A 19,942-nucleotide genomic window follows, 5' to 3' on the forward strand; every position below is an offset into this window, starting at 1 on the left:
CTGTTTCTGCGCAAGCCTTCAGGCTTGCCGGAAACAGCAGTTATGAAGCAGCAGTCTTAAGACTGCAATTCGTCCGATCCTATACGGTGGTGTTGATTGAGACCCCCTGCTAGAGGTAAATTTGCCGCAAATCTACAGGGGGTGGCATTGCACAAGCAGTTCACTAGAACTGCTTGTACAATGTTAAATACAGATAGCATATGCTATCGGCATTCAGCGATGTCTGTCGGACATGATACTCTACAGCGTATCATGTTAGACAGACAATGATAAATCTGCCCCTGTATATGAAAGCCACAAACACCTTTTCACTCCCAGATGATCAGAAAGTAGCTTTGCTTTTAACTGTTGCTGGGCCAGAGGCACTAGACATTTATAACAGTTATCAGAAACTGATGGTGATAATTATAAGTTTGTTATGGAGAAATGTACAACATACTGCACTCCCAAGAAAAATTAAACTTATGAACATTTTGTGTTTAACTCAAGGGTACAGCAACCATATGAGACTGTAGAAGAGTTTGTCACTGACCTCAGATTAAAAAGCAGGTCTTGTAATGTTGGTGTTCTGCAGACATAACATAACAGACATGTTATAGTCTGCAACAACAAGAAAACACGTGAGGGGCTTCACAGGGATTGTGAACTGACCCTGCAAAAAGCTATCACAATATGTCAGTCTGCTAAACAGACCAGAAAACAGCTAAATGTAATGCATAAAGACAGCATTTAGGAAGTGGTGAATGAAGTAAGGAAATGCCAGTCACAGACAGAGACAAAAGGAAGGCAAGTTACACCTCTATTAGGCAGGAGACAGAGTAAATCATATAGCAAAAATAGAAGCAATACAGAGATATTATGCTGGAAATGCGGCAAAGTCCATGATTTTCATAAATGTCTAGCATATGGGCAGAAATGTAAATTTGCAAGAAATATAATCATTTTGCGTAAGCAAGGTACACATCTGCATGCAGTGGAGACAAATACCTCTCGTGAGTGTGGTTATTTATTCATTTAAAATATCTTTACTTTCTACTAAATATAATTCTAATCTATGGTGAAACCACTAAAACCAACACAAATAAATTGTGAAATAAACTCTATGAGAGGGTCTCCATTATTTCCAAACAGTTTATTTAGGAATCAATATATGTTAATAATAAGAGAAATATTTACAGGTATATACACATCTATTTTACAGATAAACAGTACAAAATGTAATTAATACAGGGCAACTCTACTACAACCCCAATTTGTGCAATACTGCTACACAGAATATTATCCCAGAAATACTGTGTCCAACATCATTCATCTTTTTAGCAGGAGCAGGATAAGAAGATAAGAAAAAGAGACAGAGGTTCTGGTGTTACAGTATTTTATACCCCAATTCAAAAGGGAGTGGCCTATCAAATGCCACTCACAGGTCATTGGGAGTGTCCCACATAGACAGACACTAGACAAAAGAACTACATGAATAAACCAGCTATGTGAACTGCCAGGTATAAAATCTGTGAGATATATTCCAATATTCCTGTGATAAAATGTCCCCACATTCCCTCACTTTTTCTTCTCCTATGTGGCCCCGTTTTCTAGTTATACCAACTAGTACAGAAGAACACAGTAGGAGCAAAAACCTTACAGGAAAAATTCTCCCACCATCCCTTAAGACTCGGCGATATGAGCTCTTCTGTACTTTCCTAGGACTGTCAATTCCTAGTCTAACTTTATACAAATCATTAAAGAAATGCATTTAAAATTATACATAGAAACACAAAATCCTATGCTAAACCCCATTAGCAACATTTATACAATGGTCTTAAAAACTGGGAAAAATGAAAAATTCATGTGTGAGTGTGTGAATGTGGGAACACTAGATGGGTATGAGTGTAGTAAAATCTTCACTGAAGTTCTTTGTTGTCATCTTTTCGCATCTGGTCTTTGCTTTTGCTTTACCAATCGTCTCTCTTTGAACCACTTTATTTTTTTCCAAGGCCCTCAAAGGAATGAAAAGAGATTAAAACCAGGCATATATTTACTTCACACTACAACAATCCATCTGCAGTAGAAACCACATTCACAGTTATTAACTTCAATTTGGGATGTGCCTCTATCATTGCATCATCCCACTTGCACCCTTACTTACACTTATGTTGCTTGTCCTATATTGTTATTTACCCCTTTATGCTATATATATTATTTTGGCCTAATGCACCATTTTACATCTCCATTGTGATACGTTATACTTATTTAATTTGTCCAACGCCACCATCATAGCTTCATGGAAATATCAGTCCTGAAGACACCTGAAAAACAACAATCTATAATATGTGTTATTGAGGAAAAACTGGAACGAAAGATGAGAAGCCTTCTATCTTCATTGGTGTTCTTCCTGCAAGATAAGACTTCAGACAGTTTACATAGAAATGTTATTGCATGTGGCCTCCCAAAACTAATCACAATGGAGGTATCTGTTATTGTTTTTTAGAAAGAGAATGCATTGATTAACTATACATTCTAAATATTGACATTTAAGACCTAATAATGAAAAACACTTAAAATTATTAATTGAACTTAAAACTAAAGTACACATTACACAATACAAATGTACTGCAAACAAATATGCTTATAAACAAAAATTAATGATTTAATTTGAGCCCTCCAGCTCTGTCAGTTGCTTCTTTAGAAACCCAATTTCATCTCTCATTCTCCTGTTTTTTTGTTTGATTTCCCAATAACTTAAGCTGGCCTTATTGTTCATCTCATTTTACCTCAGCCTCCAATTTTTATACTTATTTTCTCCTCTGTTAATATCACCATTTAAATTCCTGCCTCTCCAGTTTCCTGAATTTGATGCTCTACTATTCTGATATCCACAAACATTCGTTCTATTACCCCTCTCTGATTCCAGCCTGTGAATTTCAGATTATTCTCGATTGACTGCTTCACTGCAGAAATTGCCTTAATGGTGTATGGGTGATAATTCCACCACTTCTCAGCTCTAGTGAGCACCATATCTAAGTTTGTGGAGTTTGGATCATACAGCTTTACAAACTTCTGACATTTTCTGGGGAGAGCTTCAAGTACCCTCTGGTGTGTGCTGTGCCAGCTACAGACCCAAATGGTCTGGGGGTCACCAGTTTACATACAGAGGGTACTTGAAGCTCTCCCCAGAAAATGTCAGGAGTTTGGATCACACAGCTTTACAAACCCTCTGTATGTGAGCTGGTGACCCCCAGACCATTTGGGTCTGTGGCTGGCGCAGCACACACCAGAATAAAACTCTTTTTGCTACTTCAAATGGCCCATCTAGTGGTCTCATGGTAATTTCACTAATCTCTTTTTCTAGACTAGTAAAATTGAAAAAGGTTTTAACTATCCTCCCAGCCTGATCACATATGCTTGAATTGAATCCCAATAACCTGTTGGCATAGGGGCCCATGGCATCATGAAGCAATTCTGTCCATTCCTGCATGCTCATACCTAATTTTATGGCTTTTTCAGTTCCCTTGTGAAACCAATGTGAAAAGTTATTAAAGCTGTTTGTGGGGATTGTGCCCCACCATTTCTTAAAAATGTTAGGTATATACACATCTATTTTACAGATAAACAGTCCAAAATTTAATTAATACAGGGAAACTCTACTACAACCCCAATTTGTGCAATACTGCTACACAGAATATTATCCCAGAAATATTTAGCCAGATTCTCTGTGTCCAACATCATTCATCTTTTTAGCAGGAGCAGGATAAGAAGATAAGAAAAAGAGACAGAGGTTCTGGTGTTACAGTATTTTATACCCCAATTTAAAAGGGAGTGGCCTATCAAATGCCACTCAAAAGGCCATTGGGAGTGTCCCACCTAGACAGACACTAGACAAAAGAACTACTTGAATAAGCCAGCTATGTGAATTGCCAGGTATAAAATCTGTGAGCTATATTCCAATATTCCTGTGATAAAACGTCACCACAGTGAGGAGGATCTTTTTGTAGATATGGTGAAAAATTGGTGAAAAAAGTAAATTGGAAAGTTGTTTAAAATTGCATTCCCTATTTAAATCATGAAAGATGTTTTTGGACTTGACTGTCCCTTTAAAAAACTGCTCAGCACAGCCCCTACTTTGCATTATTTTGATGTCTCACGTAAAACTAAGATTTCCACAGATGCATCTAAATATGGACTAGGAGCAGTCCTCCTACAACAAATGGATTGTAAAAGTGGCAGCTCAAAGTACAGTAATACCATTCAAAGTGGATACTGGAGCAGATACTAATGTGATTCCTGAGAAACTATGGGCAAGACTAAAGCATAGACCAAAACTGCAGAGACAAAATAAAATACTGAGAGCATATAATAGACTTGAAATCCCTACTGTGGGACAATACACTTTGTCCCTACATCATAATACCACAAAAACAAGACACAGATTTGTTGTAGTTCTTCGAGAAAGAGTTCCTATACTTGGTTACAGTCTATACAACAGCTAGGGCTGGTCAACAAACTGTTCACAATTACAGAAATTAAACATAAGAGCACTTCTACCTTGCTAGATTATTACAAGGATGTATTTGTTGGGCTTGGTAAGTTCCCTAAAGAATATAAAATAGCTTTAAAACCTGGAGCAGCACCAGCAATTCATGCAGCATGCACAGTACCTGTAGCTTTAAGAGATAAGCTTAAAAAGGAGCTACACCGCCTCCTTAAATTAAATGTCATAGAATGAGCCAACAGAATGGGTTCACTCTAGTTATTGTGGCAAAAAAGGAAGGTTCATTAAGACTGTGTTTAGATCAAAAAGAGTTAAATGCCAACATTAAAAGAGAGCATTACTAGATACCAACAAGAAATGAAATTCTAGAAGAGATGGCAGGTGCCCAGGTGTTTTCAATCCTTGATGCCTCAAATGGATTTTGGCAGGTGCCTTTTGCAAAAGAAAGCAGGCGCATATGCACTTTTAATACACCATTTGGAAGGTAGAATAGATATATGGGACTAGAAGCGCTTGTCTCAACCTAAATTATGATTAGCGAAAAGAGGAATCAATGTATTTACTATTATCAATAATAGTGCACACTTAAGAACTAATCAATTAATCAATGTTCTTACTGATGAAATGTCTGTAATGTCCATAAGTTGATATTATATCAAATGTAGCAAATGTCCTCCAGCGTTACACACTGTGGGTCAGTCACCTTTCAAACTGCTGCTCACAGAAGGTTGGCTGTTTGTCCTGCAGCCGAGTAGAATGATCCAAAGCAGAGAAGATCTGGAGCGCAAAAAGAAAAGGGAACTGCAATAGTGTGAGATCCAACAACACTTTTTATTAACACGCAAATGAAAACTACTCACAAAATTCCAAATTTGTCAAGCACATAACATCAAAACAGAGGAGTATTCCGGTGCTTGTCTCACGGCTGTATCCTTTGCCAGAATCGGCGTGTGACGTCACCACCCGATCTATTACCGCGAGATCTCGATCACACCTTTCTCCTCTGTCAGCTGTCAAACAGTTCACATTCAAGCATTCGGCGCCTCAATGCGTTTCCCCGCCTCCTCTGGCGGCTTTCTCAAGAGTACCAAATGCTTACTATAGGCTCCTATTTATACCAATGCGATAATAGTGCCCCCTGCTGTCAAAAAGTTTCTCTTTGAATGGAAACTATACTTAATTTGATATTATCCTTTTGTATCAGCTTCGGGCAATACACCAATCCATTACGGTACAAAATATAACACATTATCTACAAATAGCTCCAAAATAGACAACAATTATAACATCATATATAATACATTCAATTACATTATTCAATATACTTTAAAAACACCACATTAAAATAAAAACACACATAAAATAAAAACCATTATTTTGGTGATTGACCTTGTGCATAAAAACATTCAATGGTATAACAATTAATATACACCAATTGCTTTTTTTAAAAATTGTTTTTAAAAAGCATTTCAACTGTATGCTTATATGTACACGTCAATCTAATAAATTAATTTACAAAATTAATTTAAAATCGAAATTTTATACACAATATTGAAACATTAAAAGGATGTTAGATTAGTTCATCTGAATAAGTTATTAATGATTACGAACTCTAAAATGTTAAAAAAGAGAAGATAAATACTATTATATTCCTATCATATGTATTTTTGGACACTATATAAATGCTGTGATATCTATATCTACATTCAAACCCTTAGGAACGAGGGTGCCTAATTTGTGGATCCAAAAGGTTTCCCTCCTTCTCAATTTTAGTAAGCGATCACCTCCCATAGGGTCTTTAGGAACAATTTCTATCCCCTTAATGGTCAGACTAGAAGGATCACAATTATGCTTTTCTGCAAAATGTCTTGGGACACTATGTTTTAAAAAAGGTTTTTTAATATTTGCGGAATGTTCACTGAACCTTTTTGATAAAATTATTTTGGTCCTGCCCACATATTGCAGGCCACACCCACATTCTAATAAATATACTACATACACACTTTTACAGGTGATAACATTTTTTACTTTAAATTCCTGCCCCGTTGTATTTGATTTAATTATTGATCTTTGTGAACTAATATTCTTACACATTGGGCAGCGAGATTTATTGCATTTATATGTCCCATTGAGTTTCAAGAAATTTTTTTGGGTATTAGTTTTCAAATCTCTATTTGTTTTATTTACATCTCTGAGTTTACTTGGGGCAACTAAATTCTTTAAATTAGTATTCTTTTTAAAAACCAAATTGGGTTTATTGTCAAGTACTTTATTCAATAACGGATCACTTGTTAGCACCGACCAATATTTATTAAGGACCCCTTTTACTTTGTTCACTCCCTCCCCATATTGAGTTATAAATTTTACTGTTGGTGGATTTTTATTTGCATCTATCGATTTTTTCTTATTTCTAAGTAACTTTTCCCTATCATCCATTTCAACAGCAGACATTATTTTGGAAAGGTCTGCCTCATTATATGATCGTGAAACAAATTTTTTACACAAAATATCCGCCTCTTGTTTATAATCGGTAATTTTAGAACAGTTGCGCCTGATTCTTGTGAATTGGCTTTTAGGGATATTTTTTATCCACTTACTGTAATGTCCGCTTTTCGCATGGAGCAGACCATTACTGTCTACATCTTTTCTAAAATTTTTGGTTAAAATTTCATTATTTTCTATAAATATACTTAAATCTAAAAAATCAATGCATTGGGTTTGAATTTTGCTAACCAAATTTACATTATACTCATTAAAATTTAAATACTCTAAAAACTTATTGGCTTCATCCTCAGACCCTCCCCAAATCATAAACACATCATCAATGAAGCGCTTATAAAATACAATCTGTTCCTTATAAATATTACCTTCATTCCAAATTAATCTATCCTCAAACAATCCCATGAACAGATTTGCATATGATGGGGCGAATTTCGTCCCCATCGCTGTACCACATTTTTGATGGTAAAATGTTTTATCAAATAAAAAATAGTTATGCTCTAACACATATCTGATACATTTTTCAAGGAATTGTATTTGTTTGTTTGGGAACGTACCTTTTTTAACTAAAAAATATTTACATGCCTCTATACCTAAATCGTGTTTAATTATAGTGTAGAGGGATGCAACATCACATGTAATAAGGTACATCCCTTCTTTCCACTCCACATTCTTTAGTTCATGTATTAGATGTATACTATCCTTTAAATGAGACTTTAAATCTAAAACTAGTGGGTTTAGGAAATAATCAACATAACTAGAGACATTTGCAGTAAGGGAATCAATCCCAGAGACTATGGGCCTACCGGGTGGATTTATAAGCGTTTTGTGTATTTTCGGTAAGTGATACATTGTTGCAATTTTTGGATGATCCTGATATAAAAATTTAAATTCATCATTAGTTAATATTTTTTCATCCAAACCATGTCTCAACAATGTTTCAAGGTCTTTCAAAAATATATTAGTTGGATCACTTTTTAATTTGTTATAAGTTTCAATATCCCCTAACAAGCGTAATGCTTCCAATATATATGTTTCCCTATCTTGGATAACAATACCCCCGCCCTTATCTGCGGGGCGGATACTTATATTTGTGTTATCTATCAGTTTCCTCAAACTCACTCTTTCACTTTTAGTCAAATTGTCAGCTATCTCTGTGTCTACATTTAATTTCTCCAAATCTTTTTCCACTAGGTTTTTAAAGGTTTTGATATATTCTCCTTGGGCATAAGTTGGATAGAAAGTGGACTGTTTTTTCTTATCACTATGGATACAGATTTCATTTTCCATTTCACTACTTTGTTCCATATTGGATTCTTCTTGTAGTGCATTTAGGGATTCTAAAGCATTTACATCATCCCCCATCAGAATTCCCTTATGTTTCTCTGCATATTTAGTCTCCTTATTAGCAAAAAACCTTTTTAATGTAATATTTCTAATGAATCTTTGAAAGTCGATATAGACTTGGAATTTATCAATACTTTTATTAGGGGCAAAAGATAATCCTCTACTTAAAAGGGTAAGTGAACTATCATCCAATGGATACTTGGATAAATTATAAATACTGGCTTGATTTTGATTCTTTAATGCCACCTTGCACTTTTTTGATTGTTTCTTTCTTCCCCCTCTGCATCCCCGTTTTGACTGAATCTTCTTTTCCTGTGTTGTCGCTCCTGTTCCCTCGCATAGTTCCCCTCCCCCCAGTATCTGTCTCCCCTGGGGTATTGATTCTGTTCCCATCTCTGTTCCCTCCAAGATTCTGCATCTGCTTTCCACCTGGTCATGTTCCTTGGGGACTGAAAAGGGATCACAGGGGTTCTATTATTATATCCACTATTGCTATTTCTTGGTCTAGCTCCCTCATTATACATATCCCTATCAGGTGCCTGCAATACTTCAAATCTATTTTGATAACTGGTATCGGATTCCTTATTGTTCTTTTCTCTATTTCCTGATTTTTTATTTTTATATCCAAACTCATTTCCTTTTTTCTTTGGTACATTATCCAAAGATTTATTATCTATATTTTCATTTCCCGGTTTGTTAGTATCTTTTGCTTTTTCTTTTTCTGTACTATTAAACATCTCTCTACTACTTCCTCCATTTTTCTTATTCCCTGTGTAAAAATTAATTCTCCCTGTTTTCGATTTCCAGTTATATTTCTGATCATTATTGTAGTCACATTGGTCACGTTTTAATTTATTTGCTTTAGAGATAATTAATTCTTTAGTTAGTTGTTCCACACCTTTGATAATATTATTATATAACGTTTTTAATTCATCATTGATAAGCAGTGTTTCCATTTTATCCTCAATTTTACTTATTTCAATCTGAGTTTTTTCCAATCTGCTTTCTCTATATCTAATGAGTAACTTAATTAGATTAATTGAACACATATCTAAAATAGATTCCCACTCTGACATGAACTCTACCTCATCTAATGCAAATGCAGGTTTCTTAAGTAATCTTAAACCTCTGGGGATAATATTATGTTTGATGTAATTTTCTAATAAAATAATATCCTGCCAGTCTTTTGCATCCTGTATTAATAGTTTTTCATATTGTTTCAATATTAAAGTAGGATCACTCTCACCTGTAGACGGTTCCACCTCACTCAATAGATCAAATGACCTTTTTCTCATATTTTTAGTTAGAAAACAGCTGCTCCTAAAGAGAACAAAAACAAGTACAATAGATATATGGGACTAGAAGCGCTTGTCTCAACCTAAATTATGATTAGCGAAAAGAGGAATCAATGTATTTACTATTATCAATAATAGTGCACACTTAAGAACTAATCAATTAATCAATGTTCTTACTGATGAAATGTCTGTAATGTCCATAAGTTGATATTATATCAAATGTAGCAAATGTCCTCCAGCGTTACACACTGTGGGTCAGTCACCTTTCAAACTGCTGCTCACAGAAGGTTGGCTGTTTGTCCTGCAGCCGAGTAGAATGATCCAAAGCAGAGAAGATCTGGAGCGCAAAAAGAAAAGGGAACTGCAATAGTGTGAGATCCAACAACACTTTTTATTAACACGCAAATGAAAACTACTCACAAAATTCCAAATTTGTCAAGCACATAACATCAAAACAGAGGAGTATTCCGGTGCTTGTCTCACGGCTGTATCCTTTGCCAGAATCGGCGTGTGACGTCACCACCCGATCTATTACCGCGAGATCTCGATCACACCTTTCTCCTCTGAACGCAGAGTTTTAAACATCTGCGTTTTGGACTATGTTCAGCCCCTGAAATATTTCATCTAACCATACAGCAATTATTTGATGGGGTGGAAGGCTTAAAATTTTACATAAATTACATAATAATTTGGGGTAAACATAAAAACAGACTTGAGAAGGTGCTACAGATTGATCAGGAAAATGGATTGAAATTAAATAAAACAAACTGTCAATTTAATCAATCTAAAATTCTCTACTTGGGAGAAATCATCTCATGCAAAGGTATCAGTCCTGATGCAGCTAAAGTACAGGCTATTGAGAAAATGGAATCCCCTGCTAGCAAGAAAGATTTACAGAGATTTCTAGGGATGGTGACTTACTTGTGCAAATTTATACCTGTAGCTAAACTATCAGAAAAAACTAAACATATGAGACGTTTATTGTTAAAAGATGCTAAATGGTGCTGGGAAAAAGAACAGGAAGCAGAATTTGTATTACTTAAAGGGACAGTCGACACAAGAATTTTTGTTGTTTAAAAAGAAAGATAATCCCTTTATTACCCAAACCCCAGTTTTGCATAACCAACACAGTTATAGAAATACACTTTTTACCTCTGTAATTACCTTGTATCTAAGCCTCTGCAAACAGCCCCCTTATTTCAGTTCTTTTGACAGACTGGCATTTTAGCCAATCAGTGCTCACTCCAGGGTAACTTCACGTGAATGAGCTCAATGTTATCTATATGAAACACATGAACTAATGCCCTCTAGTGGTCAAAATGCGTTCAGATTAGAGGCAGTCTTCAAGGTCTAAGAAATTAGCATATGAACCACCTAGAATTATCTTTCAACTAAGAATAGCGAGAGAACAAAGCAAAATTGGTGATAAAAGTAAATTGGAAAGTTGTTTAAAATTGCATTCCCTATTTAAATCATGAAAGATTTTTTTGGACTTGACTGTCCCTTTAAAAAATTGCTCAGCACAGCACCTACTTTGCATTATTTTGATGTCTCACGTAAAACTAAGATTTCCACAGATGCATCTAAAGATGGACTAGGAGCAGTCCTCCTACAACAAACGAGACGGGGGGCGGAGCTAACCTCTGATCGGTGTGGAGGACTGTGTTTAGATCAAAAAGAGTTAAATGCCAACATTAAAAGAGAGCATTACCAGCCTGTGTGCAGAGCTCTGAGCATACATAGCTGAAAACAAAGTAAATCAAGCCGTTTTTTTTTTTTTAAATAATCTTTATTGAGATCCGTAAGATACATATAATAATAACATAAGAAAATGTGACCATCAATATACAGGGACATCTGACATTATAGGTCTGGATTCATATGTACAATGGTATACAATCAGCCAAATAGCGCACAATTCACACTAGTAATATCACGCGGTCAGTTACATTTAGGATCTCTTATTTTACAATAATGTTCAGAAAAAGTTTAATTAACAATGGCTAATGCACCAGTCACTTATGAACCAACTGATATAGGCAGTAGTACTCCTATGGGTAAGATAGCCATAACAATATAAACATTTAATACTTAATAACACAGTGTATTAGTGCTAGGGTATAATCAAACATCAATAGCATATTGTATTGTCTCATCCCCAGCCAGCCACAGCCTCCTTATTATTATATATTACTGGGGATGGCAATATATTAACAAACCTACGTCTGATCACCCAAAGCACAATCGGTGGGGGAGCATTGCTTTACAAAGTTTATGTAGCAATAAGCTACAGCGTACCCCTATATTGTAGAACCCAATTATGCATGTAATAATAGCATTGGTGGGGTAAGTAGTAAAAGGGAAGAGGAAAGGAAAAAGAAGAGGGAGGGAATTGGGGGGGGAGGTAGGGGGAGAGAAGGAGAAGGTGATGGAAGGGAAATAAAAAGTAGAGAGGAAGGAGGGGGGGAGCCAAGTTGTTCAAAAGAAATTTAGTGGGGCACCTCCTTAATTCTAACTAGTGCTAATGCAGATTGCAGTGTAGGATTACTCACACTATGGCATATGAGGTAGGTGAGAATTAGCAATATTCAAGATAGTTCAGAGGGTATCACCTCAGGTCTAAGCTGCAAGAAATTGGGGTTCAGAGTATAATTTCTTGCACTAGGATGAATGCGAAGAAAGAGTATTTGAGGTAGGTTCCTCCTAGGGCCGGTTAAATACGTTAAAATAATTATAGGGACAGGGGAATCAGGTGGGCCAAGCACTGGCAACACACCAAAAGGAAAGAACAGGGAAAAGAAATGCATATGAAAGAGCTTAATAAAAGGGTCTGAACTCACCATGTAACAATAAAAAGAAAGGACAACTTTGCAACCCTACAGGTCTAAATGCATAACAAAAATGTAAACAGAACCATAGCAAAATGCTGGCAATAACTATTGTAGGTTAATATGATGTGTTTCACCCTGTAAGAACAATGTAGCAATCTTCATTTGACAGTGTAATCCCCAGCTGCATGAAATGTACTGCACGACCAGCCAGGAGAGCAGGGGCAAGGCCTCACAGACCCGTCTCCCCCAGCGCATCACCGCACCACCAGTGAGAAGTATAAAATCAACACCATTACAGACAGTGAGATGACCTATGGCATGTATAGTTGTCTGCAAAAGAAAAGAAAAAAAAAAAGAAAAGAAAAAAAAAGTACAAGAGTAACCATACAACATTTCTATGTTACAAGCAAAGTCTCCAATCTAATGTAATGTCTCTATGGAATAATGAACTCTGAAGAGTTCAGGTACGTGTCTGTAGAAAAAAAAAGGAAGAGAGAGCAGGCATATAAAACAAAGTAATAAAAAAGATACCGTTATCTGGGTGTCTGCCTATTGGGGTCTTTTCTCTTGGGACCAGTCTATGAACGATCAGCTGCAGGTGTCCATTTGGGAGCTACCACACTTAGCTTTTTCAAACTAGCACTATCTCCAAGTGTGGAAGTGGAAGGCTTTAGTATATCAAGGTTTTCCAGGTCCAATCCTTGTTGTAGAGAAGAAATCGCATAAGATTTCCCATTGTGCTGAAAAAACAGCTTCACTGGGAAGCCCCAACAATACTTGACAGCGTGGGATCTGAGGCACACAGTGACGGGGTGGAAAGTTCTTCTCTTCGCCAACATATGTGAGAAAAGATCTAGAAACAGTTGTACCTTCTGATAAGGATCAGGCAGCGATTTGTTCATGAAGGCAGTTCTGAGAATCTTCTCCTTGAACGTAAAGTAATGTAGACGGAGTATAACATCTCTTGGCTGGTCTGCATTAGCATTGCGGGGTCTGAGCGCTCTGTGTACTCTGTCAATGATGGCATCTTGAGCTGTGATGGGACCCATTAAGGCTTTAAACAACTCTGAGAGGTATTCCGGGAGGTCAAGTGTCATGATATTTTCTGGGATCCCTCGTATACGAATGTTGTTTCTTCTCGAGCGGTCCTCAAGATCAGCCAACTTTGTCTCTAATTCAGAAATCTGTTCCACCAGGTTCTGGGTATAGGATAGTTGATTGTTATGGTCTGCCACTAGGTCTTTATGTTTACGCTCCAATGTATCTGCTCTCTCGCCTAAAGACGCAATATCTCTTTTCAGATCTGCTACGGAAACTCTGATATCTTGTTTTAGTGAAGCATGATGAGAGTCCATCTTGGCAGAGACAGAGTTAATTAACTCAATAATTGAAACCTCATTATTTGATCGCATATTAGCTTGCAAACCAGCAGGCCCTGCTGTCCCCGATGTGTGGACAAGTCCCTGGAGTCATCATCTGAGAAGTCTCTGTCAATTTGAGGCTTACCACCAAAGTGGTCCACTACAGTTCTCTTCGGCCGATCTTGAGGCTTCGACTTCTTCCTCTGTGAGTGCGCCATTTACGCAAGTTGCACACTAAGCTTGGGGGGGTAAGTCAAGGCTAGGAGAGATATGACTGAATATAGACTAAGCGACAGACACCCAAGTTCTTAGAACCGGTATTATATGTGAAAGCTCTATGCAGAATGTGGAAGCCTGGGGGGGGGGGGGGCACCTACTCCATGTGGGTGATTAATGTGAAATTTCTGCAGCGCAGCCCAGTCTCACCCTACTTATGCAAGTCCCCACTCTCCAGGGGCCATGTCTCCTATTGACAAAGTGGGGATAAGGTACTGAGGATATGACCCAACTGCAGTGAACAGATGGGAAATGGAGGAGATTGGGAGGAATTCAACCAACCCAAGTAGAGTGCCAAGTAAGGTGGACTGGGTGAAAGAGTAGGAAGGTTGAACAAATTCAACTGTAAGTGAGCAAACAGTTCTCCTCTTTTTTTCCTCTTATTTTATTCCCTTCTGAGTATACCATGTTAACAAGTGAAGGCGAGATACCGGAAGGGGTAATGGACATTCAGCCGTCATCCATCTAAGCCCACATCTGATTAAATCCTGTGCTCCGGAGGATCAGGGCTCTGCTCCGAAGCTACGGAGGACATTGCTGGCTAAAGAGTGAGAAGAGGAAAAGAAAAAGCAGGTGACAGACTGTGTGCTGGGTCGGCGCTATTGCTTAAGGACCCTGAGGCCTCCTGCCTGAGAACTGCCGATACCCACGACCCGCCGCAACTTACCTGGTTTGTCGCACTTCAGAGTTTGTTACCGGGCATACTCATCTGGTGGGCTGTGTGACTTTGTGGACAGTTGTGCTGGCCCCATCCTTAGTGACCCGAGAAGAGACTACGGAGCGGAGTGGCGCAATTGGCGGCCATATTGGAACAGAGGCCTGTGGAGGGGCTCATGTGTCTCTGTGTGCCAGGCCGCATCAACTGCCTAGTGCCGTCGAAGATTAGAGGATTTTTCCTACCCCAGCAATGGGAGTCTATGTGCTGGGTTCCCTGGGCCTGCAGCTGCCTTCATTGGTTGGATCTCTGGGACATAGGCCTCTACGTAGACATAGGGTGAGATCCACTTCACACACACTCTGCAAAAAGGTCACATGAGTTCTGTCCCACCCGCAGGGCCGAGTATAATTTGAATTCGAGGCTCCCCACTGAGGACTGATCTGTTATGCTACAGCAAGAGGGACGGCTGACTCTCACTTAACACTATACTAGCCCAATTTTACACCACATGTTGGGGCCCTATATTTGACCTCCCTTCTCCCTTGCATCCCTTGTTCAGAGGCTGGATTTCATAGTGGCTACATCTTTATTCCCATAATCTCAGGTTGGGCCTGCCTATGAGTACCCAGGGCTAACACTGCAAGTCTGGAACCTCAATTATCCTGTAAAGGGTGCTAAGATAACTTTATTCAATAACTGTATGTTAGCTTGGTGCTGGTTTGCTTGAGCCATGTTAGCTTCAGGACTTGAGTCACAATACTTATAGGTGCATTACGCCTACCCTCCACGGAGCCCAGAATCAATACCCAAGCCCACATTAAGCGATAAATCAAAGTGCCCGCTGGAGTTTACAACCAGCCATTAAAAGCAGCTGGGAAAACCTGTCAAATTAAGGCTCATGTATATTGGGCGGGACAGTTATATCACAATACAGCCTGCAGTCCAAATAATGGTTTCCTGAGGCTCTCTCTCTTTCCAGCTCTAATATTATGGCTCCTTAGTATTTGAAGGAATGTGCTCTAACTAGTGAATTGTATTTGCATTTGCCCAGCAACACCACCAACGCAGCATATCAGTCCCTGCATAGCTGACCTCACTTGTTTGGACATCTTAGGATCCCGCTCTGATACTGACTTTCCCCTAGAGCCTGTGGAGCCATCATTCCAGCCTCTCTGGGTGACATTTAGACTTTGTTATACCTTCACGGGGGGTCTTTCTAACTCTATTATACCTGGTTTACTGTATATTGTATTGATCTGTCACATATTTTACTTGCATTGTGAATATTCTGTGTAGACTGTTTTGTCAGTGGGACTGGTTGCAGTGGGCCCTCTTGCGCCTCTCCCTTTCTGGACCAGCTTGGTAAGGGGTCTGCAGTGACCCTTCATTCTGTGACACTTGTATTTTCACTAATTCACTAGTGGGTAATAGTAATAGATATTTCATAGCCCCTGTTGATGATGATATAGCCTTAACAGAAAGGCTGTGGCCACTCTCACTTTTACACTAGCTTTACATGTACTAGCTTGAGATTATTAGTCAGGTGTAGGCCATTTCTTTTCCTCTTTTTTGAGGGCCTGAGTGGTCAGGGTAGGTTTAGAAGAGGGGACACCTCCATCTGTGTTAATTATGTTGCACACTTCAAGAAGACACCCCAGAACCCCAGCAACTGTCAAAAAGACCGTTCTGGATCATTTCCCTCAACAACCTAAAGACCCAGATCCCAAGAGGAGATCTGCCAGTGACCCTGAGTCACAAGATGAGGGCTCCCAATCGAGTTCTCAGTCTGCTGCTCACTTACATCACTATATTGCAGAAAGCACCATGAAAAAAATGCTAGCTGCACAAACTAAATCCATCACACCCGAGATACAATGAAGCTCAGCAGAACTCAGAAAAGGCATTGCAGAAATAGGAGACAGAGTGGAAACTCTGGAGAGGCAGCATGATGACCTCGCCACAGATCACTCAAGCCTACTATCATATGCTGAGAACCTAGCAGACCAAATAACCCAGCTGGAGCTAAAACTGCAGACGTTGAGGACAGGGCTCAGAGAAATAATGTCCATTTTCGAGGCATCCCAGAAAGTGTTGCTACAGGCAACCTGCAGGAATTCCTCAAATCTCTTTTTACAGCATTGCTGGGCCCCCTGGAGGGTACTTTGCATACTATAGAGAGGGCCCATAGGGCTCTGAGACCAAGGTCAATGTCAGTAGATAGGCCAAGAGATGTGGTGGTATGCTTCCACAACTTTACTTTCAAAGACCGCCTCATGCAGGCTGCCTTCAGCAGACCAACTCTCCCGGACACCTTGAAAGACATACAGCTGTTGCCGGATCTGTCACACACACATTGCAGCAATGCAGATTCTATGCACCTATAACCATGCAGCTCAGGAGGGCTAATATTAAATATAGATGGGGATACCCCACCAAACCTATAGTGACGAAAGACAATCAAACTCATGTGGTGTCTTCTCCGTCTCTGGGCAGCACTCTCTTGGCTAACTGGGGATTTCTAATGAAACAAGAACCCCAGACGGCCCCTCCAAATTGAGGGTCTCAGCCCCAGAATGGACAGTGAAAGAACAAAGATCGAAACACCAGAGGTCCAGCCCCCTTGACCATTCCCTTAGGCCTCAAGCCTCACCGACCTGAAAAGTAGCCAGTATGCTAGAAAGACTGGTTTGTTTCTAATGTTCTTATGGTTAAATTTACTATGTTTTTACACCTGTTATTGTTGTTGACAATTTAGCTAATTTGTATTCAGATATGATACTAAGAGAGCAGGGCCACTTAATTTAGCCCCGGTTCCACTTGTTCACACTTGCTCCCCCCACGAACTTGGAGTCCACACTAGGGCTCCGCATAGGTGGACTACTTCCACCTATCTTCCATACCACTACCCTCCTCTCCCCTCACGCCTACCACTCCTTCCCGGGTAAAAACTCAACCTTTAGGAGTTTTAGGGCACAAAAACACATATGTCCTCCCTCAAGTTTATTACCCACAATGTTAGAGGCCTAAACACTATGGATAAGAGGAGCCTACTTGCAAAATCTCTTCGATTTCATAGGGCCATTGTGGCGTTTCTACAAGAAATGAATTTAATAGCGTTTGGCCGTCCACTTTCATTTCCCTGTCTTTGAAGCAGCCTCCTATTCTAAAAAAGCTTGAGGCGTAGCCATATTGGTGCATTAAAAGAGGGGCTTTTGAGACAATCCACATAGTCAGAGACCCCCAGGCTAGATTCCTTTTTCTCATCTGTAAATTAGACCATGTCACTTACACCTTAGTCTCCACCTACTTATTAAATACCCTCCAGCCTAGATGCTTGTGTAAGATTCTAAGCAAAGTAGAACATATTAGACAAGGTAGGGTGATTTTGGCAGGTGACCTGAACATGGTGTGGGACAACAGGCTTAATAGGAAATCTGCATCTACTAGGGTAAGGGCTACTGCCCCTGACTTGACGAGCGGCAGATTCAGAGCACTTATGGCGCAGTATGGCTACTATAATATCTGGAGGTCTCTACACCCGTTAGATAAAGACTTTTCCCACTTTTCCCAGCCCTTTACCACCTACTCCAGACTAAACTATGTTTTATTGCCATTCCGATACACTGGATTTAGTACAGTCCACTAGCATCTCTATCTGTCCATGGTCAGATCACAATCAGGTCCTTATGGATCTGTACTCTAAAAACACAGCTAGACCCATGTCGAACTGGAGGTTGCCCCACCATATATTATCAGATGTCTCTTTTAGGAAAGAGCTTAGTAAGGAAATACAATTCACACTATGCACAAACGAACCCCCCCAGGTTCGAGATTATGTGATTTGGGGGGGCGTTTAAAGCTACTATCCAAGGCTTATTTACCCGAAAACAGGGTTTTCTGAGGAAACAGGCAGGCCTCCCCCTATCTCAGGCACAAAATAACAAAAAGAGAACAGCACAGAGGATATGGAGTGCACGTAAGACTGAGGGTAGTGCCAATTCCTCCAGCAAGTAGTCTCAAAATAAAGATAGTCTCCAGCACTCAACTCCTATTATAGGCAATTTTATTCACATAAATGTAAGCAACGTTTCGGGGTCACAGCCCCTTATTGATGCTTCATACACATTATCATGACACAGTGACTTTTAAATATTCTCTGTATGGCGCCAAAGCCTCAGGAATGGAGTCCTAGCTCCCTCATGTGGCAACAAGTGGATATTACATCCTCAAAAATGTCTTTACACATTTTATTCAATTGTACAGCTCAACTCTTCTACCATTAAATTTGTATCCCTACAGGACACTAACTAAAAATAATTACAAACCTATATTGATGCAGCTTAGTAAACACTAATATAATGTAAGTATCCTAGACATAGTGTAAACTTTATAATTAAACTCATTGAAAGACATGTTATTAGAAAAAACAAGAAAGATCAAAATCCTTGTTTAGACCCCTGGGTTGTAATATTTCTAGTTTGTGGATCCACCACATTTCCCTTTGTTTCAACAGGCGCTCCCTATCGATCCCACTCCTATTTGGTTCAATATGATCTATTATCTAGCATCTCAATTGGCTAATATTATGTCCTTTCTCAAGGAAATGGCCAGAGACAGGTGCCTCTATGTTCTTACATCTGATATTTGATCGATGTTGACTCATTCGGTCTCTGGCCTTACGAGTTGTTTCACCAATATAGACCATAGAACAGGAACACTTAATAAGGTAGACCACATGTGTGGTCTCACAGGTGAAAAATCCTTTTATATTGTATTTCTTACCACTCCGTGGGTGGTGAAAATTGGCTCCCCTAATTATTGAATTGCAACTCATGCAACTTAAACAGGGAAAAGTGCCTACCCTTTAACTACCTATTACTGATTGTCTAGATTCTTTATTGGAACCTACATCTGTCTTCACAAGATGGTCCCTAAGACTTCTCACCCTCTTATAAAGGTGGATCCCTAAACTGTACTATATCCTTATTACATCCCTCAAGGATATGCCAATTTTGGTGAATCAGTTTAGCTATTTTACTGCTCAAAGGACTATACTGACTTACAAACACAATCCTGTCTTTATTCATCTTGGATGTCTTAGCAGCTGTCCTATCGCGATTCTCAATAGTCCTTTCCAATAATTTACTGGGGTAACCCCTATCTGTGATTTTTTTTGCCATTTCTTTCAA

This window comes from Bombina bombina, chromosome 5, assembly GCF_027579735.1.
Source record: "Bombina bombina isolate aBomBom1 chromosome 5, aBomBom1.pri, whole genome shotgun sequence".
Lineage (NCBI taxonomy): Eukaryota > Metazoa > Chordata > Amphibia > Anura > Bombinatoridae > Bombina > Bombina bombina.